The sequence below is a fragment of the Conger conger genome, chromosome 7 (genome assembly GCF_963514075.1).
Source record: "Conger conger chromosome 7, fConCon1.1, whole genome shotgun sequence".
NCBI classification, from domain to species: Eukaryota; Metazoa; Chordata; class Actinopteri; order Anguilliformes; family Congridae; genus Conger; species Conger conger.
This window is the reverse complement of record NC_083766.1, coordinates 53,873,518-53,894,699: the sequence shown is the minus strand read 5'-3', so window position 1 is coordinate 53,894,699 and position 21,182 is coordinate 53,873,518. Positions and strand designations below refer to the sequence as shown.

Sequence of the window (21,182 nt, the reverse complement as noted above, 5' to 3'; positions counted from 1 at the left end):
CGTGACCCCATCACATAGAGCCAGCGGGATGTGGCAGAGTGGCTGGATAACAGTTGTAACAGTTGAACTGTTTTCCAGTTGTAACTGCATAGAACCCCAGCACAGAGAACAGGTCCAGGCCCACCAGGCTCCATTGGCCCCATGGCAACATGAAATACTTTTATTGGCTCTATATTGCTGCTCTCTAAGTCACATGTTCCAATACTTTTGTTCACCTAAAAATGGGGTGGTCTGATACAAAAAGGTGATAGGTTCCTTGTTGTTTAAAAAATTTAGATAAAAATACCAGGAAATAAAAGCTGAAATTCGGATCTGTCATCTCCTGTACATCCTTTGACCTCAAACTCAATTGTCTTCAGGGTACAAGAAAAGCAAAGGAATTGACCTTGTGGTTCCAATACTTTTGGAGCGGTCTGTATTCCACTTTAACACCACGGGCATGTTCTGCAGATCTCATTTCGGTCAGTCACAGGATTACATCGTTATTTGCATATGTTTTGCAAAGCTTCATCCAACACTTGGTAAGACACATTGTAGGATACACCAAATACTTAGTATTACAGTAAAAAACTGTAGGATGGGAATGAAAAGTAATATTTGTGAAAATGTGGAATTATATGATCCTTGATAGGGTACAGAAAGGACACAATTTGTATGTGTTTTAACTCGGGGAGTCTTGCCTATAAGCGTGAATGCTTGCTTTTGTGAATATTTAATGAAACAGTATTTGTTCATTTAAGTTCAGTTTAGCAGAAAGATCCAATATGGTGCCATTACGGTCACCCATGAAATTAGCATATTAATTTACAATAGCCTGCATAACGAGAGGTCCGTAAACAGAACTAATGAATCTACAGGTCGCCTGCTTTTCAAGTGATTTGCTGCCACCTACTGCCTGGCTGGTGAGTCAAATGAAGACACATTATTACTTGTGATTCACGATATCCACTTAACTTCAAAGACTCATTCAAAAACATTCATATGGGGTTAATTGTGACTGTAAATGAGTTATAAATGCAGATCGTCTTCATAAGAGTTGCAGAAAGGCACAAGCCATTTTGATTGTGTGTGCTGATGCCCATGCCAACAAACTGGTACTCTGCATAAAATGTGTGTACATGTAAATGACCATAAAAAGATCTACACCCCCCGTCTAAAGAAGAAAGAAACACCGGGTGGTTTCGTTTTCGCCGAAGTTAACGCCTATATTTCCTGTCAAATCAAATACGCTTTGTCGCAAGTTCACCAGTGTCAAGCGCACGGAGACGGAGCGTGAGCTACAAGAATAGCTACAAATCTGGAAGGTAACCTCACTCCTGCCATATTTTTTTATTAGTTTGACGACTTACTCTACAAGTAGCCTACAGCAGGTCTGTGTTTGGGGGGTTATTCGCAAAGAGCTGTGGAGTACTATATTGAACGCGTAAATTAATTGGAAAGAAGGTTTGCCTAATGTAATCAATGCACGTGTTGACCAAAATGTGACCATGAATGTGTGTCCTGAAAACTTAGGAAGAATCTTGAACTTGGTTTTTAGCCGTATATTTGGTCGTTGGAGAATGGAAGTTATGGGGATGTTCATAAAGTTTCGGCAAGAATGCACCTCTTTATTGCATAATATAGGGGAGAGCCGGGTCGAAAGTCATGGAGGGCGAAAGTAACGTGGGTATTTTCTCGAAAACGATGGGAGCTGCAATTTCGTGGTTACTACAGATAACAGTGAATGAGCTTCATCCAAAATTTCGGCGCCATCGGAAGTCGTTTGGCGGATCTACCGTCTGAAAACTTTTTTGCGCGAGTTAAGAAAAAATGGACCAGTAAGTCTTTTTTTTTTAAATTGTAGAATTGTGTTTACTTGTTTAAGTTTGCAAACATCTGGAATTTTCTTCACACATCTAATGAGTAAATGATAGCATCGGTTTCAAGTTTCATGTTAGCGAGTCTTGGATGATAGCCAGGGAGAAGAGACAGGAGAGAGGACAGGGATGGAAGTAACGTCCCATGGAGAGACTAAAGTAACAATATTACTTTCGTCTCGCGATATTTTACAATGACTTGTAAAGCATTTTCTTTAGTTATATTAATAGAAAATTGCGACAATTAGAATTAGGAAGACAACAGAGAGGTCTCTTTTCAACAGAGACATATGTCCTACTGGGAAAGCTATCTGTGCGCACAAGCGCAGATAAGCAGTGCTCATGCCATGTGACGCTTTCTGGGTTCATAAAAAGGATTAAGTTAGCTAATCGTTTGTAGTTCCAGATGTTTCTTTTTCTTACACTTTCTTATTATTTCTTAAATTAGTCTACAAATATAGATTTGATAGGCTATGAGTCCTCACAACAAACATTTGTCTATAGGTTTATTAAAACATTTGGCTACGATTCGAGGGTCACTGATGCCAAAATCAACTGTCAACTGTTTGAAAATGATTCTACAAACATCAGAAACTCACAATATAGCCTACTTTTATTGACAGGTTTAATAAATTAATTTTCGACTAATTAATTAATTAGGATTTCGACCCTATAGAATTTATTAAATCAAAACAAACATGAAATTATGTCTAATAGTACATGTGTTGAAAATATAAAATACTTTGCTGATGCTAACTGTCCTAACCTCAGGAAAACTGCTGATATTATTGTTATGTAAAGATTTGACTTGATTGATTTGTGTTGTTGACCCAGCCTGCGCCATTTATATTTTAGAACCCGTGTGTAACACTACTAATTTTGGAAATATCGCAAATCCTCAATCCGTACCATCACCATTCGCATGTTCTGCAGATATGATTTCGGTTGAAATTTGAATATTTTACAGTGTAAAGGGAGAAGAATGTACTGTGCTGAAGATGACATGATGGGCCCTAGGCCTCCTTGCCTGGAGAGTTACTCTGAGCCTGCCAACGACTCAACCTACATGATGTACCACGGCACCAGCTGCTGCTGAAAGCATCAGGTGTTATGGCTTCATTCTCTCGAAGGACGGCATGCTGGGGCCCGGCGTGTACCTCAGCCGCGACATTCAGAAAGCCAGCCGCTACCCCCTGAATGTAGCCGAAGGGGACCGCAGGGTCCTGGAGGTCAAAGTGAATGTGGGGAAGGTGAAGAAGATTAACTACCAGGGGCACCCCCTGCAGAAGACCTGGCATGCAGCAGGCTATGACACGGCCTGGGTGCCCCCTAAGTGTGGCATGTTGCCCAGTGGTCTGGAGGAGGACTGTGTCTGGGACCCCAGTACGATCAATGTCATCAGTGTTATCCAACCCAAACCACAGCCATGTATGGGCTGGGGATTTGGAAGTGGTTAGTACCAATAAAAGATCTGTCAAAATAGCCATCAAATAAAATGTTAGGGGCATGAGCATAAAACTATTCTTTCTAAGTTTGGCAGTCAGAATCTTTTGATAAATCATACAATAAATATGATTGTATTTAAAGATGTTGAATAAAAATGGTATCCTTGTGAGTGTTGAGGAAATATTTTTGTCTCTTTTCCTCCTCGTCCCTTTTACGTGGGTGAAGTTGTTTTGGCAGCAATGATGTTGAAGAAATATTCAGACTCAGTAGTAGCTCATTATAAATCTTTAGTTGAAAATAAAACAGATTAATCTGGGGAGTCTGTGCGCTCCAGAGAACTTCCAGAGATCAGAGAATTCCAAAGTAACAGTAGGAAGTATCCTAGTCTTTATACATTATAGCTAACCAATCATTTGTAATAAATCATCACATTGTCTCTCTTAACCCGCCTTAATATTTTCTGTCACTGTATGAAAGCTGAGCAGTCTTAACCTTTCGCCTATATAATGATGCAGGCAAATTGGGCTGGTGATCACTAACTCAAAACATCTCTTTGCAAAGACCCACATCTCTTGGACTGCATCACAGAGTCAAAACAGGCCGCATCCAATGCCATGGTTTGTAAACACCAGATTAAGTGTTCTCTGCACTTTCATTAAACAAACTGTACTTTGCAGCTCAGTTTGTTTTAACAGACACACAGTTCTAATTGCTCAAGATGACTGACTTATTCATTTTAACATAATTAATAATAATTCTTCAAACAGTATGGCTTATCATTGTAGTACTAAACAGCATTTGAAATATAGTATATAGATACATAGTAACATTTAGGAAAGGGTATTTTTGCACATGATTCTGAAAGTATTTAAATAAAACTTCATCATTCCTGGTTTTCAACTAGGGAATTTTGATCAAACTTCAACATGAGCCATTGATAATCTTGGCTGTTAGTAATCAGTGCTTACTTATAATTTGTCCAGGCAAATCTGTTCCTCAGTGAATTTGTTTCTATTTTTGTAAAACAAGGTTGAAGTAATTGTTGTTTTATATTAAATACATACAAATATTATAAATGTCTGAAGAGTGTCTTCCCTGATGTGTTTCTGTTTCTTCAGGAATGAGAAACCAATCCCTCAGGATTTAGCCTGTGATTCACCCATGGATTTAATTGTGTGTCACATTCATTGAAATGCCACCATGGGACCACAGCCTAAATTGTACAAGTTATTCATTTCTTATCCAAATGTCTTATTTTTCAGAGACAGAATTGCAGCATTATTTGAATACATTTGAAAGGTACATCGAACACTTGGTAAGAGAAATTGTACGACAGTCAAAACTTAATCTGTTATTTAAAGGTTAGGCAATTACTTTGTTTGGAAAGTAATTAATTTTCAGGGGGAGAACCCATTACAGTATTATTATTATTATTATTATTATTATTATTATTATTGTTATTATTATTATTATTATCGTTATTATTATTGTTATTATTGGTGTACATTTTTGAGGATACACCAAATATTTAGTATTACAGTAACTAGGATGGGCATGAAAAGTAATATTAATGAAAATTTGGAATTATGTGATCCTTGAACAGAAGGAACACAGTTTTTATTCAAAAACAAACAAACAAACAAACAAAAAATTGTGTTTTTTATTTTAATTTTTAAAAAATTCTAGGTATGGGAATTTTGCCCATAATTGTGAATGCTTGCATTTGTGAATATTTAATAAAACAGTATTTGTTCATTGAAGTTCAGTTTCGTAGAAAGACCCAGTATGTAGCTATTACGGTCACCCAGGAGATTAGCATATTTATTTGCAATAGACTGCATACTGCCTACTGCCTGGCTGGTGAGTCAAATGAAAACCCATTAGAACTTGTGATTCACGATATCCATTTGACTTCAAAGACTAATTCAAAAACATTCATATGGGGGTATTTTCAAAAAACGGTTCATTGTGACTGTAAATGCGATATAAATGCAGACAGTGTTTATAATAGTTGCAGAAAGGCACATGTAATTTTGATTGTGTGTCCTGATGCCCACGCCAACTAACTGATACTCTGCATAAAATCTCTAAAAATATCTACCCCTCCCCCCCCCCCCCGCCCCCCATCCCCCGTCTAAAGAAGAAAGAAACACCGGATGATTTAGTTTTCGCCGAAGTTAACGCCTATATTTCCTGTCAAATCAAATACACTTCGTATTTGTTAATCAGTGTCAAGCGCACGGAGACGGAGCGTGATCTACAAGAATAATTACAAATCTGGAAGGTAACGTCACTCCTGCCATATTTTTTTATTAATTTGACGACTTACTTTACAAGTAGCCTACAGTAGGTCTGTGTTTGGGGGGTTATTCTCAATGAGCTGTGGAGTATTATATTGTTTCATCATTTGTTTGGGTGCGACTCTTGAACGCGTAAATTAATTGAAAGTAGGTTTGCCTAATGTAATCAATGCACGTGTTGACAAAAATGTGACCATGAATGTGTGAAAACTTATGAAGAATCTTGAACTTGGTTTTTAGCCGTATATTTGGTCGTTGGAGAATGCAAGCTATGGGGATGTTCATAAAGTTTAGGCAAGAATGCACCTCTTTATTGCATAATATAGGGCAGAGCCAGGTCGAAAGTCTTGGAGGGCGAAAGTAACGTGAGTATTTTTTCGAAAACAATGGGAGCTGCAATTTCGTGGTTACTACTGATAACAGTGAATGAGATTCATCCAAAATTTCGGCGCCATCGGAAGTCGTTTGGCGGATCTACCGTCTGAAAACTTTTTTGCGCGAGTTAAGAAAAAATGTTCCAGTAAGTCTTTTATTTATTGTAGAATTGTGTTTACTTGTTTAAGTTTGCAAACATCTGTAATTTTCTTCACACATCTAATGAGTAAATGATAGCATCGGTTTCAAGTTTCATGTTAGCGAGTCTTGGATGGTAGCCAGGGAGAAGACATATGTCCTAGTGGTTAAGCTATCTGTGCGCACAAGCGCAGATAAACAGTGCTTATGCCATGTGACGCTTTCTAGGTTTATAAAAAGGATGAAGTTAACTAATCGTTTGTAGTTCCAGATGTTTCTTTTTCTTGCACTTTCTTATTATTTCTTAAATTAGTTTACAAATGTAGATTTGATAAGCTATGTGTCCTCACAACAAACATTTATCTATAGGTTTATTAAAACATTTGGCTACGATTCGAGGGTCACTGATGCCAAAATCAACTGTCAACTGTTTGAAAATGATTCTACAAACATCAGAAACTCACAATATAGCCTACTTTTATCGACAGGTTTAATAAATTAATTATATTCGAGGATCTAGGATTTCGACCCTATATAATTTATTAAATCAAAACTAACATGAAATTATGTCTAATTGTACATGTGTTGAAAATATAAAATATTTTGCTGAGCTAACTGTCCTACCCTCAGGCAAACTGCTGACATTATTATTATGTAAAGATTTTGTAAAATATAAAAAAATTATAAATGACTAATGTATCAATGACTTGATTGATTTGTGTTGTTGACCCAGCCTGCGCCATTTACATTTTAGAACCCTTAGGTAAAACTACTAATTTTGGAAATATCGCAAGTCCTCAATCCGTACCAACACCGTGCGCATGTTCTGCAGATGTGATTTCGGTTGAAATCTGAATTTTTTACAGTGTAAAGGGAGAAGAATGTACTGGGCTGAAGATGACATGATGGGCCCTAGGCCTCCTTGCCTGGAAAGTTACTCTGAGCCTGCCAACAACTCAACCTACGTCATGTACCATGGCACCAGCAAGGAGGATGCAGAAAGCATCAAGCGGAACGGCTTCACTCCCTCAGAGGACGGCATGCTGGGGCCCGGCGTGTACGTCAGCCGCGACATCCAGAAAGCCAGCCGCTACCCCCGGAATGTAGCCGAAGGGCACCGCAGGGTCCTAGTGCTCATAGTGAATGTGGGGAAGGTGAAGAAGATTGACCACCAGGGGCACCCCTTGCAGAAGACCTGGCATGCAAAAGGCTATGACACGGCCTGGGTGCCCCCAAACTGTGGCATGGTGCCCAGTGGTCTGGAGGAGGACTGTGTCTGGGACCCCTGTAGGATCAAAGTCACCAGTGTTATCAAACCCAAACCACAGCCATGTATGGGCTGGGGATGTGAAAGTGGTTACTATCAATAAAAGAACCGGCAAAATAGCCATCAAATAAAATGTAAGGAACATGAGCATATAACTATTCTTTCTAAGTTTTGCAGTCAGAATCTTTTGATAAATCATACAATAAATATGATTGTATTTTCAGATGTTGAATAAAAATGGTATCCTTGTCTTGTGAGCCATTGATAATCTTTGCTGTTAGTAATCAGTGATTATTATTATTATTATTATTATTATTATTATTATTATTATTATTATTATTATTATTATTATTATTGGTGTAAGAGTGTCTTCCCTGATGTGCTTCTGTTTCTTCAAAAATGAGAAAAGTTTTTCCCTTCAATCTCCTCTTCGGGAGTTGAAATACTGGCTCAGTTGTGTTAAGGTCTGGTGATTCATTTGACTAATCTAAAAACTTCCCTTATGAAGTCCTTTGTTTAAATTCATCCTGCTGCTACCTCCACCGTCCTTCACAGATGGGCTTCTATGTTTTAGATCATGAGCAGATCCCTTCTTTCTCCACACTTTGGCCTTTCCATCACATTGGTAGAGGTTAATCTTGGTGTCAACAGTCCACAAAACCTTTGTGGCTGATTTCTGTACTTCTTTGCCAATTGTAATCTCACCTTTCGATACTTTATAGCCTCTATTTTGTGTAAGGCAACAAGAAACACATGTCAGACACATGTTCCAAACTTTTGCTCACTTAAAAATGTCTGATACAAAAGGTGGTATGTTCTAAGTTTTGAAAAATCTTGATAGAAATAGCAGGAAATAAAGGTTGAAATCTGTCATTTCATGTACATTTACAATGACGAGAATTAGAATTAGAAGACATAGCAAGGTCTATTTTCAACATATGTCCTCGTGGGAAAGGCACTTAGCCTGCACTTAGCTGCAAAATTACATACAATTAGTTAAAATGTGTCATAACTCTCATGTAAAATTGAGCGGCTAAGAAATGTTCAACTTCAGCTGCTGGAACGATATGTTACTGCATGACTCACTTATCAAAGGCACGATTTTCGAGGGAAACTCTACAGCAATGTGGTCTCTAAAAAAGAAGAACCTGGTAAATGCCAGATGGTTTTGTTCTCGTCGCAAGCTTACCGCTACCCCAAGCGCACAGAGAGGGAGCGTGATCGACAAGCATAACCACAAATCTGAAAGGTAACCTCACTCCTGCTACATTTTTTATAAGTTTGACGACTTACCTTACAAGTAGCCTACTTTGGGGTTTATTCTCAAAGAGCTGTGGAGTACTCTATCATTTCATCATTTGTTTGGGTGTGCATCTTGAAGGTGTAAATTGCATGAAAGTAGGCTTGCCTAATGACAATGACAATGACAATACCTCATGTACCTCATGTACTATGCCACATGCCGCCCATGTAGAGCAAAATGTGACCATGGATGTGTGTCCTGAAAACTTGAAGAATCTGGAACTTGGTTTTTAGTCATATATTTGCTCATTGTAAAATATAAACTATGGGAAAGTTCATAAAATTTAGGCAGTGATGCTTCTCTTCATTGCATAATATAAGGGAGAGCCGGGTCGAAAGTAAGGAGAGCGAAATTTCTCAAAAACTATGGGAGCTGCAATGATGTAGTTACTACATATAACAGTGCATGAGCTTCGTCGCAGGCGAAGATAGTAGAACTATGTGCTAGTAATGGAAGAATAAATATGTTTACTGAATAATTATGAAGAATCTGGAACTTTTTAATCCTCTTTTATTGTTTTTAACCGAATCGTTAAACTGTAACCCTACTTCTGTTAAAAACACAGGCAATCTTACTGCATAAGTACTCTGAACGCAGCGAAATGTCTTCGTGAAATATAATATTTCCTGATTCATCAAAAACTGGATTGAATTGCAGTGTGACCTAGCGTGCGCCATTTATATTTTAGAATGTGTAACGCTTTTTGGAAATATCCCAAATCTACAGTCATGAGAATGTTTTGCAGATTTAATTTCGGTTGAATTTATTACAGTATAAAGAGAGAATAATGTTCTGGGCTGAAGATGACAAAATGGGCCCTAGGCGTCCCTGCCTGCAGAGCCACTCCAAGCCTGTCAACAACTCATCCTACCGCATGTACCACGGCACCACCAAGGAGGCTGCCGAAAGCATCAAGCGGAACAGCTTCTCTCCCTCAGAGGACGGCATGCTGGGGCCCGGCGTGTAAGTCAGCCGAGACATCCAGAAAGCCGGCCGTAGAGTGTTACTCTACATAAAATTTGTGAAATGTTAATTACCAGAAAAAGATCTACCCCAAATCTAAAGAAGGAGGAAACGCCGGGTGGTCATTCGTTTCCCCGAAGTTAACGCCCAACTTTCCTGTCAAATAAAATACGCTTTGTCGCAAGTTAACCAGTGTCAAGCGCACGGAGACGGAGCGTGATCTACAAGAATAACTACAAATCTGGAAGGTAACCTCACTCCTGCCATATTTTTTTATTAGTTTGACGACTTACTTTACTCTAAGTAGCCTACAGTAGGTCTGTGTTTGGGGGGTTATTCTCAATGAGCTGTGGCGTACTATATTGTTTCATCATTTGTTTGGGTGCGACTCTTGAACGCGTAAATTAATTGGAAAGTAGGTTTGCCTAATGTGATCAATGCACGTGTTGACCAAAATGTGACCATGAATGTGTGTCCTGAAAACTTTTTAGCCGTATATTTGGTCGTTGGAGAATGAAAGCTATGGGGATGTGCATGAAGTTTAGGCAAGAATGCACCTCTTTATTGCATAATATAGGGGAGAGCCGGGTCAAAAGTCATGGAGGGCGAAAGTAACGTGGGTATTTTCTCGAAAACGATGGGAGCTGCAATTTCGTGGTTACTACAGATAACAGTGAATGAGCTTCATCCAAAATTTCGGCGCCATCGGAAGTCGGCGGATCTACCGTCTGAAAACTTTTTTGCGCGAGTTAAGTAAAAAATTGTCCAGTAAGTCTTTTTTTTTTATTATTGTAGAATTATGTTTAGCCTACTTGTTTAAGTTTGCAAACATCTGTAATTTTCTTTGTAGGGGAAAATTCACAGAACGAAAGATCTCCCTCCTAAAAGCATGATAACCAATCACAAGTCAAAATCAGACTCCGCCTTAGTGAGCAGGCTGGTTCCTCCAAAACTCTCGACGATGTGTGCTAAAAGTTTATCAATATATCTGTATTAAAGTATGATATGTACCCTGTATAGTTTCAAACTGATTAACTGCTAAATTGTGCTAGGATTACACAGTGAGCCCAGCCAGCTGGCGGGGGGGGGGGGGGGGGGGGGGCGTCTTGAACTGTGTAGACCAAACTGTCAAGGACACGGGCAGAGCAAGATATGACTATACAGCTGATTTCTCCGGGACTCTCGATGTTTTATGCCAGGAGTGTATCTATTTGACCTAGAACATTAATTATAGCTGAGCTTATGAAAACGCAAGAAACCACAGTGAAAACTGTTGAAATGAGAGCAAAGAATGCTACGTATATTTATTCCCTTAGAAGAGAATAATTAATCAAATGTTTAGTATGTCTGTATATTAGAAAAGTATATTAGAAGTGAATATTAATGAAATGTTTAGTTTGTCTGTATATTTTCAATGATTACTGCTGCTTAGTTTGTCTTATAAAAGCGAAAGATACAGAGTGACGTGTATGGATGACGTGTTAGAGGGAGGGCATCCAGAACTTGAGGTCTGGTAGTTTGCCAAGAGCAGGTGCGGGGTGAAGTGAGGACACGTAGTTGGCAGAATGCCCTGAACTTTGTACAGAGTTGGCAGAGCATAAGGACCGTTGGCAATTTGCCACAATGACGTTGTGGGAGGAGCGTTGGGAGGAGTTACGATAAGAAAAGTGTGGGTGATTTGCCAGAATGAGGTTTGAGGAGGAGTTGTAGGTGGAGTAACTGTGTATAAAATGGGTGTACAAATGCCGTCGGGGTTCAGTTCTGGAGAGCTGATCCGGCTTTATGCACGTGTGCTAATAAAGTCTGATTTTCCTGAAGATCTTGCTGCCTGGTGTCGTCTTTTCCCTCGCGAAGATGTTTTTCGACAAATTGAAGATTTGGACTTTGTCGTTTCCTAGACACGACATCTTCACACATCTAATGAGTAAATGATAGCATCGGTTTCAAGTTTCATGTTTGCGAGTCTTGGATGATAGCCAGGGAGAAGACATATGTCCTTGTGGTTAAGCTATCTGCGCACAAGCGCAGATAAACAGTGCTTATGCCATGTGACGCTTTCTAGGTTTATAAAAAGGATGAAGTTAACTAATCGTTTGTAGTTCCAGATGTTTCTTTTTCTTGCACTTGTAGGAGGGAGGCGAAGTGTGACTGCCATTTGTGTGGAGCCTGTGAGCTGGGGGTTCTGGAGGAAGGCAATGTGTGACTCATTGGTATGTGTCAAAAGGGACAAAGGACAATGCTGTTTGTAGTACCTTTTGACGAGTTCCAGACCAGTGACGCCAAGAAGATAAGGGATAGATATATGGTGGGTGGATGAGCGGTTCCCGGGCAATTAGGCCATGAAGGCCATTAAAACTCCTGGGAAAAGAATGTGCCTAAAATCTTATGACCCCACACCTGGCCACTTCCAGGGGGAAAGACTCCGGGCAGTACCACAGTGCCCTCCTTTGGGCATTGCTGTCATTACCCCAGGGAATACTCTCTTGGAGGAAAACCTCAAAACTGTTGTTGAGATGGTCAATAGACCCGGTAAAATATTGTAAACATTGCCCATGTGATCCTTGTTGTATTGCATTATGCCCATTGTAGTAATAACATGAATTACATGTAAAATGGATACACAGGAGGGAGGTTTCATGATAACTGCACCATAACGAAACATTAGGATAATCTGTTTGGTATGGATGTGATCCAGTAAAATCAAGGAATCAGATGAGATACATTTCATACCAAATGGATTTTAATAAACCATAGTTTCAATAACTCAAGGGAAAACCTACACATCCTCTCTTGGTAATCATCTCATTTTCCCTACGCAACAACCCCCAACGGTGGGGGTCTAAATTCCAGATTTGACAACCCCACCAGGCTAATTTATGGCACTGCCGCCTGGATCAAACACATGATTTGGCATAAAAGCCAGGGAGACAAGCCTATCAGGGAAGATCGCACTCGACTTCCCACACTGTGCATACTTTGTATATGTGTGTAGCGAAAGCAGGCTGGGTAAGACTATTTCACTCTATTCTTTTTATTTTCAATTTGTCTATTCGTAATTGACTGTGTTATTCTATGCTAACTGCCTACCCGTCTGGAAATAAATTATTTTGTTTGTAACTTGCGTGATCTCCATGACTCTAATTCTTGTACCTTTTCAGCCTAAATTACAACTGAATATTGAGGGGGACAATGGGGACCAAAGACTGACCGATCGGCAGCTTGGTACAGGTGATAGTTCTAAGCTGTGAGGCCAGCAAGTTTCTGCCAACGTCGGTTAGGCACGGCTCTTGTGGTTTGACGCGAAGGGAACCCCTGGGCCTTGCGGCGCTGGTTCCTGTCAAATTAGCTCTAAGGAGCCCAGTTAATGCTACGCCGACCTGGGCTCGCAACTATCATGGCAGTTTTGCATGTATTGTGTTGACTGGACCCTCAGCCTCTGAGTTCTACACCGAACTGAGATATTCAGCAATAATGTTAATCGCGAGAACATATATTGAGTAATAGTGGCGCAGGTACGAGTCGAGTGTAATCACTCCCGAGGTTCGCGTAAATTTCAAACCCAAATTTCTAAATTCTTAAATGGAGTCAGATAAACGAGTGGAACGAAAGTAACCACTAAGCTTTCAATACGGCCCCGTTTACGAACGGAGAATATTAGGAATTTTACTGATCTGTTTCAGGCCAGTTGTAAGCGGGATATGGGGCAGGTCAATCCATATCCGACCCGTGGCAACAGACCCAGTATATTCCTAAACATAATTGTGCTCTGTTCGTGTGCGGAGTTTGATAATTAAAAAATTTTCATTCACTTCTAAACAGCCAGGAAAGAACACGTCGTCCCTTCACCTCCAGCTATTCCCTCATTGGTCTAGCTGTGCAGGTTCTACACGCCCCTCCCATATACCAGAAAACGTTCTTTTTTTTTGCGCGAGTTAATTAACAAAACGGCCCCGTAAGCCTTTTTCGTTTGTCGAATTTTGTTTACTTGTTTAATTTAGCAAACAAATGTAATTTTCTTTACACATCTTGAGAGTAAATGATAGCATAGGTTTGAAGTTTCATGCTAGTAAGTCTTGGATGCTAGCCAGGAAGAAGTGACAGAGGGGTGGGACGGAGGTATTACTTTCGGTCCGCGATATTTAATGACTTAAAATGCATTAACTTAAGTTACATTTACAGAAAATTGCGAGAATTAGAAATATAAGACACAGCGAGGTCTATTTTCAACATATGTCCTAGTGGGAAGGTTTATGTGCGCACAAGCGCAGATAAACAGGACATATGCCATGTGACGCCTTCTAGATTTATGAAAAGGATGAAGTTAACTAATCGTTTGTAGTTCCAGATGTTTCTTTTTCTTGCACTTTCTTATGTCTCATCTTACCCGTTGTTAGGGCTACTTGTTTAAGCCTACAGTAAAAACATATACACAAACTAGTTCATTCTACATTGCAAAACTACTACCTAATGTTTGAAAATTATTCTAGAAATATGTGATTATTACAATTGTGACTGCTTCATAAGCTTTGAGTCCTCACGACAAACATTTATCTTAAGGTTAAATAAAACTTTAGGCGACGATTCGAGGGTGACTGTTACTCAAATCAACTGTCTGAGAATTACTCTACATTACTCTCGCGATATAGCCTACTTTTATTGACAGGTTTAATACATAAATTATATTCGAGGATCTAGTCTTGCTATTAATCCCAAATAATGCATTTCAGTCCGATTAATCTTGTATCGCAAAACATTTTATTGGGTGCGCAACATTGTTTACGCACGATTCATTTGGATGAAGTTCGAACCGATAGCATTTATTGAATCGATACAAACATGAAATTATGTCTAATCGTACATGTGTTGAAAGTAAAGAGAATTGCAAACCTGAAAAACAGAGATAGGCCACACATTGCCCACCCCTAGTTTACCGCTATTTTCGACCCACTCACCCGTACTCCACGTATTCATGTCCAAATCATATTTTCTAGAATGAAAATTACAGTTGATAATAGGGAAGGACCTGTGCAAGTCGTGTGTCATTGTGTGGGATCTTTATCTCTATTAATTTGTAAATGGGATCAGACAAAAAAAGCTGTCACTTTCGTCCCGGCTCTCCCCTACTTCTGTTCGGAACTGTCTAAATAATTTATCATTCTGGACCTAGCTAAATGTTTTTGTCAACATAAAATACTTTGCTGATGCTTCAAAGACTTGATTGAATTGCAATGTGTACCTACGCCATATAGAGAATTTTAGAACCAATGTGTAACCCTATTAATTTGGGAAATATCCCAAATCCACAATTCATGCCAGTTAGGAGTGCACCAATACCATGTTTAAAGACAGATACCGAATACTGAATAATTAATAACAGTAGTATTGGCCAATACCAGGTACGGATTCCACATCCTGTATATTTCATAAAAAGGCACAGGGAGGCTTGCATGACATTACCTTGTTCCGCTACTCCTATCACAAGCATTAAATTCAGTGTGTTTCACTCGTGGTTTAGCCTCTGGCTTTCTCTGTTTATCACCGTAACTTCTATCAAACTAACCAGTTTGAAGAACACAGAAAGGGAACCTTAGACCTCCTTTATTTTTATTAGCACCGAAAACGTATTTTACATGTACAGTAGGTCTATCTTAAATTAGTTTGGGGGTGCATTCAAACAATTTGTTTGGGTAAAGTTTCTTCATTTTATTAAAGTACAGAAAGTTGCTAATTGTAAAAATGGCAGCTATGACCAAGATTTATGACAACGTTTGATCCTCCTTATGACATATATTACTGTCCTAACCTCATATAAACTGTCAGCATTATTGTTCCAAAAGATTTTTTTAAATATAATATAAACTATAAATTACTAATGTATCAACGACTTGATTGATTTGCATTGTTGACCCAGCCTGCGCCATTTACATTTTAGAACCTGTGTAAAACGCAACTCATTTTGTAAATATGGCAAATCCACAATGCTTACCACTGTACCACGATGCGAATGTTCTGCAGATCTCATTTAGTTCGAATTTTGAATTTTTTACAGTATAAAGGGAGAAGAATGTCCTGGGCTGGACATGACAACATGGGACCTCGGCCTCCTTGCTTGCAGAGCCACTCCAAGCCAACCAACAACTCATGCTACAACATGAACCACAGCACCAGCAAGGAGGCTGCTGAAAACATCATGAGGGACGGCTTCACTCCCTCGAAGGACGGCATGCTGGGGCGCGGCTTGTACCTCAGCCGCGACATTAAGAAAGCCAGCCGCTACCCCCTGTATGTAGCCGAAGGGGACCGCAGGGTCCTAGTGCTCTAAGTGAATGTGGGGAAGGTGAAGAAGATTGACCACCAGAGGCACCCCCTGCAGAAGACCTGGCACGACGCTGGCTATAACACAGCCTGGGTGCCCCCTAACTGTGGCATGGTGCCCAGTGGTCTGGAGGAGGACTGTATCTGGAATCCCCGTAGAATCAAGGTCATCAGGGTTATTTAACCAGAACCATCCTGGGGCTACTGTAACGTACAATAAGGGACATGAGCAGCATATGGTTCTTTGTCAGTTTTACTGTGAGAATCTTTGGGAAATCACAAGTGCTGTTATCCAGGCTGTTAGCAATGACAGTGTAATATTTCCCACCTAGTCTGTCCCTGTACGTTTGTTTCGATTGTTATAAATCAAGGTTGAAGAAACTGCTGTTTTACATGCAATAAATATTAATATTTGAAAAAGTCTGAAGACTAACTTCCGTGGTGCGTTTCTGTTTTGGCAGTATTTAGACTGTGATTCATCCATGGACCTAACTGCGTGACTCATTAATTGAAATGCTGCTGTAGGACCACAGCCTAAATTGTCCAAGTTATTCTTTCTTGTTTTATTTTTCAGTGACAGGGTGACATTGTCATTTGTATACGCAAATGTACACCCAACACATTGTAGGACTTGTCAAAACTGCATCTGTGTTTATTCATAGGTTAGGAAATTGTTGTAATGTCATCTCATGTACATCCTTTGACCTCAAAATCAATTGTATTCTGGGTACAACAAAAGCGAAGGGATTGACCTTGCTGTTCCAATACTTTTAGAGGGGACTGTATATCCTTTTAATGAATTCGGTTGGCTATGAAACAGTGACAAGACTTTTACTTTTTGACCCTTGGACTTTCCTTGAACAACCTGGAATGGTTTCGTTTTCGTTTTTGTCGCAAGCTAATCAGTGTCAAGCGCACAGACCGGGAGCGGTATCTACAAGCATAACTACAAATCTGAAAGGTAACCTCATTCCAGCTATATTTTTTATAGTTTGACGACTTACTTTACAAAATAGCCTCTTTGCGGGTTTATTCTCAAAGAGCTGTGGAGTACTATATTATTTCATTATTTGTTTGGGTGCGAATCTTGAACGCGTAAACTGCATGAAAGTAGGTTTGTTTAATGTATGCAATGCACAAATATGACCATGAATGTTTGTCCTGAAAACTTATGAAGAATCTGGAACTTGTTTTTAGCCATATATTTGCTCATTGTAAAATGTAGGCTGTGGGGAAGTTGATAAAGTTTAGGCAGGAATGCGTCTCTTTATTGCATGATATATTGGAGAGCCGGGTCGAAGGTAATGGACGGCGGAATTTCACGAAAACGATGGGAGAGGCAATGACGTGGGTGCACTATTACTTTTGTCCCGCGACTTATAATGCTTTTGTTACATTTACAGAAAATGACGAGAATTAGAAATAGAAGGCACGGCGAGGTCTATTTTCAACATATGTCCTCGTGGGAACGTTTCTGTGCGCACAAGCGCAAATAAACATGACTTATGCCATGTGACGCCTTCTAGATTCATAAAAAGGTGAAGTTAACTCATCGTTTGTAGTTCCAGATGTTTCTATTTCTTGCACTTACTTATGTCTATTCCGACACGTTTTTAGGGCTACTTGTTTAAGCCTGGAGTAAAAAAACAGAAAAAAACAGACGTTTTATCTTGCAAAACTACTACCGAATGTTTGAAAATTTGTCTACAAATATGTGATCATTACAATTGTGACTGCTTTATAAGCTTTTATTCCTCACGACAAACATTTATCTTCAGGTTTAATAAAACCTTCGGCGACGATTCGAAGGCGACTGTTACAAAAATCAACTGACGTAATGTCTGAGAATTACTGTACAAACATCAGAAACTCACGATATAGCCTACTTTTATTGACAGGTTTAATACATAAATTATATTCGAGGGTCTAGAGTAGCTATTAATCCCAGATAATGCATTTCAGTCCGATTAATCTTGTATCGCAAAACATTTTATTGGTTGCGCAACATTGTTTACGCACGGTTAATTTGGATGAATTTCGATCTTGTAGCTTTTATTGAATCGATAAAAACATGAAATTATGTCTAATCGTACATGTGTTGAAAGTAAACAGAATTACAAACCTGAAAAACAGAGATAGGCCACACATTGCCCACCCCTAGTTTACCATTACTTTCGACCCAGTCCTGCGTTACTTTCGTCCCACTGGGTAGGGACAAATACAACATTGCAATCGGCTATATCCTAGAATGAAAATTACAGTTGATTATAGCGAAGGTTTTGTGAAGTTGTGTGTCATAAATTATAGGATCTCTATCTCTATTAAGTCCAACTAACCTTAGACTTCTTGTAGGTCTGTCTTAAATGAGTTTGAGGGTGCTTTCTGGAAGAGCTGTACATTAGCATACAATATAATTTCATAATTTGTTTGGGTAAAGTTTCTTCATTTTATTAAAGAACAAAAATATGCTCACTGCAAAAATGCATGCTATGGCGAAGATTTATGATAAAGTTGATCCAGGAAACTGCTCCGCCATATTGCATATACTACTGTCCTAACCTAAACAGGGAATATTTTTTAACATAATTTAAAAAATTACTAATGTTTCAATGACTTGATTGATTTGCATTGTTAACCCAGCCTGCACCATTTACATTTTAGAACCTGTGTGTAACGCTACTCATTTTGTAAATATACCAAATCCACAATCCATACCACTTTAACACCACATGCATGTTCTACAGATCATTTAGTTAGAACTTATTATTTATTACTGTTTAAAGGGAGAAGAATGTCTTGGGCTGAAAATGACAACATGGCCCCTCGGGTTCCTTGCCCAGAGAGCTACTCTCAGCCTGCCAACAACTCATCCTACATCATGTACCACGGCACCAGTAAGGAGGCTGCCGAAAGCATCAAGAGGAACGGCTTTCGCTGCTCAGAGGACGGCATGCTGGGGCCCGGCGTGTACGTCAGCCGTGACATCCAGAAGGCCAGCCGTTACCCCCTAGATCAAGCCGAAAGGAACCACAGGGTCCTGGTGCTCAAAGTGAATGTGGGGAGGGTGAAGAAGATTGACCGCCAGGGGCACCCCCAGCAGAAGACCTGGCATGACGCTGGCTATGACATGGCCTGGGTGCCCCCGAAGTGTGGTATGGTGCGTAGTGGTCTGGAGGAGGACTGTGTCTGGGACCCCAGTAGGATCGTGGTCATCAGGGTTATTGAACCAGAACCACAGCTGAAATTGGTCTGTAACGTACAATAAGGGACATGAGCACCTTACAGTTCTTTGTAGGTTTTGCTGTCAGAACCTTTGGGAAATCATAACAAGAGCTATATATAAGCATAATAAGAGCTGTAATCCAGGCTGTTAGCAATCACAATGTAATATTTCCCACCTAGTCTGTCCCTGTACGTTTGTTTTGATTGTCATAAAACAAGGTTGAAGAAACTACTGTTTTACATGCAATAAATATAAATATTTGAAAAGTCTGAAGACTGACTTCCCTGGTGTGTTTCTGTTTCCGCAGTATTTAGCCTTTGCTTCACCCATGGACCTAACTGGGTGACTCATTCATTGAAATGCTGCTGTAGGACCACAGCCTAAATTGTGCAAGTTATTCTTTCTTGTTTTATTTTTCAGTGACAGTGTGACATTATTTGTATCCGCAAAGGTACATCCAACACATTGTAGGACTTGTCTGTGTTTATTCATAGGTTAGAACATTGTTGTAATGAATCATTATCAACAATCAATATCCTTGTTAAGGTATTCAGCTCTCTGAATACGGAACACAAGTGGTATTTCATGCTAGAACCCCTCACTTATCCAAAATATATTTTATATGATTTAATTTAATCCTCATCATTAGGAATGACAATTATCAATAACATTTTCTAATTCTTTAAAAGGTCAGTCTACCGAAAACTGGTGGAATCAATCAACAAGTCAAAACAAACTATATCAGATCCTTGGATTAAATGAATGTATTAAGAAGCAGATAGCATGATGAATAAAAATTATACATTCTTTATTGAATGTAGGCTCACTACATCCAATTTACAAAACACAACAAGACAATAATTACAAATACCAGAAAAAACAGATAAGCCAGACCTTGCCAGAGTATTACCCCAGGAAGCAGCCCCAAAATAAAAAGGGGAATCCTTCTCCTCCAAAGATTCAAATTCTAACCCACAAGCTTGTTCCTGCAGCCATCATAAATACCTTAGCCAGGCTACCCAAGGATGCTTACCCCTGATTGGGTGATGCTGAGTTTAGGTGTAGAAGGAAGTGGGGGGTCATACTAATTTATATCCTGAACTAGCCCATCCAAGAGAACAATGTACTTATTCATGAATTTTACCATATATTGTTGAAAGCAGGACTAAGCACCATTATATTATTCAGAAAAGATTCACGGTTTTTGTATCTTTTTAATGACAATAAACATGAACGTGTTAGGAGGTTATCCTGCTCAGGTATTGAATACTACTATGTTTGAAAGGATCACACCATGACACAGTAGCATCAACACAACACCTGTTTGCTTATGCATTTGCGACCTCCTAGACCAGAGCAACACAATTCTATACCTATCACTCAGGCATATGATGATTGTAGCACAGTAGAAACATGCTATAACTCACTGATAACCCAGTGTACAGACATTGCATTGGCCTGGGGGCGATGACACTGCCAGATGCCCTTGCTTTCACGGTAAGTAGTGAACTCTACAGAGACCAGTTGAGGACCGTTGTTGGTGGTGATGGGCTTTGGGAGACCCCAGCAAGAGAAGAGGGAGTCCAGGAAGTCACTTATGACCTGAGAGGTCACAGAGCCGGTAGTGGTGAGCTCTGGCCATTTGGAGTGTAAGTCGTAGGCAACCGCCAAGAAGCGTTGTTGGTGGGGAACCCCATGGATCTCCCCACAGATGACCAGCTGTAGGTGATCCCAGGGCTGAGAGGGCCAGGCAAGAGGTTCCAGGGGTGGGGGAGCCTGGTGGCCAGTCTTGCCACGCTACAGGCAACGTGAAATTGAAAATGAAAACGTGGAATTATGTGATCCTTGAACAGAAGGAACACAATTTTTATTTTTTTTAAAAACAAACAAACAAAAAAAAACTTTGTTTTAGGTATGGGAATTTTGCCCATAATTGTGAATGTTTGCATTTGTGAATATTTAATAAAACAGTATTTGTGAATTTAAGTTCAGTTTA

The 21,182-nt window shown here is 39.6% G+C and overlaps 1 pseudogene; it reads left to right on the top strand.

Moving 5' to 3' along the window:
• The window catches only part of LOC133133351 (uncharacterized), a 43,244-nt pseudogene extending 23,878 nt beyond the window's left edge, over positions 1 to 19,366 (top strand).
• Positions 19,367 to 21,182: the final 1,816 nt, after the last annotated feature.